A 1,050-nucleotide genomic window follows, 5' to 3' on the forward strand; every position below is an offset into this window, starting at 1 on the left:
AAATGAGGAGCTGATGCCAAGGGCTCAAGTAGAAAGAAAATGTTTTGAAAATGATGATGGCAACCTATGTACAAATGTGCTCGATACAATTGATGTGTGGATTGTTATAAGAGCTGTAAGAGCCCCCAATAAAATGATTTATATAAAAGAAAGAAAAGACAGTTTTACCAACACTTTATTAAACAATGCAACCTTTCCCCCATGGAGTTGAGATGTTACCTTTAGCAAAACTAATCAACAATTTGGTTTCATTTTTAGTGTTCTGTGATGTTCCATTGGCTTCTGTATGCCTGTACTAGTGTAATAGTGGCTCTTTTTTTTCAGGCTTGAATTTTTTAAATGTTCTGTACAAATAGTTAGCATTGTTTCTTCTGTTGGGTAGCTGCCTTGGATAGTTCATTCAAAGATCATGTTGTCCAGCTTGATGAAGCCGATATCCTTCACGTACTGACAAAGCACCGACAGCTCGTATTGAGACCGTGTTTCCAGATCAGAACGTGCCGGTTTGAGCACACGTGGCAAGAACGGGAACCCTGGCCGAAGTTTTGCGGGTGGCTCCAGTAAAGCTGCTGGTGACCCATCTTGTTTCCAGGCTCTCTCCAAGGCAAAAGGGCAATAGTGGCTTATTTTATGTATCAGACTCTCAAACTCACTGCCACTGAATTCATTCTGACTCATAGTGACCTTGCAGGACAGAGTAGAACTACCCCTGTGGGCTTCTGAGACTATCTTTCTTTATGAGACTAGAAAGCCTCATCTTTTCCCCACAAAGTGCCTGGGGGTTCGGACTGCTGACCTCATGGTTAGCAGCCTAATGCACAGCTTAATATTCCAGCAGAGGTCCTGTTTTGGTTTAATTTGGTAACAATTGCGCCTTATGATGTACACTCACTCACTCACTGCCCAGTGTGTACCCACGAAGCCACCAGTGATCCTCTTGACAATGCACAGAATTGGACAACCACCATCACAGTCAAGAAGACAAACAGACGGCCATCTAGCTAAGAAACAACAAAACCCACAAGGAAGAAGCACACCAGCCTACCCCAA

At 43.1% G+C, this 1,050-nt stretch overlaps 1 pseudogene; it reads right to left on the reverse strand.

Moving 5' to 3' along the window:
* Positions 1–396: 396 nt before the first annotated feature.
* Positions 397–581, reverse strand: LOC115872368 (annotated as a pseudogene).
* Positions 582–1,050: the final 469 nt, after the last annotated feature.

The sequence above is a fragment of the Echinops telfairi genome, unplaced genomic scaffold, assembly GCF_000313985.2.
Source record: "Echinops telfairi isolate 266 unplaced genomic scaffold, ASM31398v2 ScPeMD7_7424;HRSCAF=8462, whole genome shotgun sequence".
NCBI classification, from domain to species: domain Eukaryota; kingdom Metazoa; phylum Chordata; class Mammalia; order Afrosoricida; family Tenrecidae; genus Echinops; species Echinops telfairi.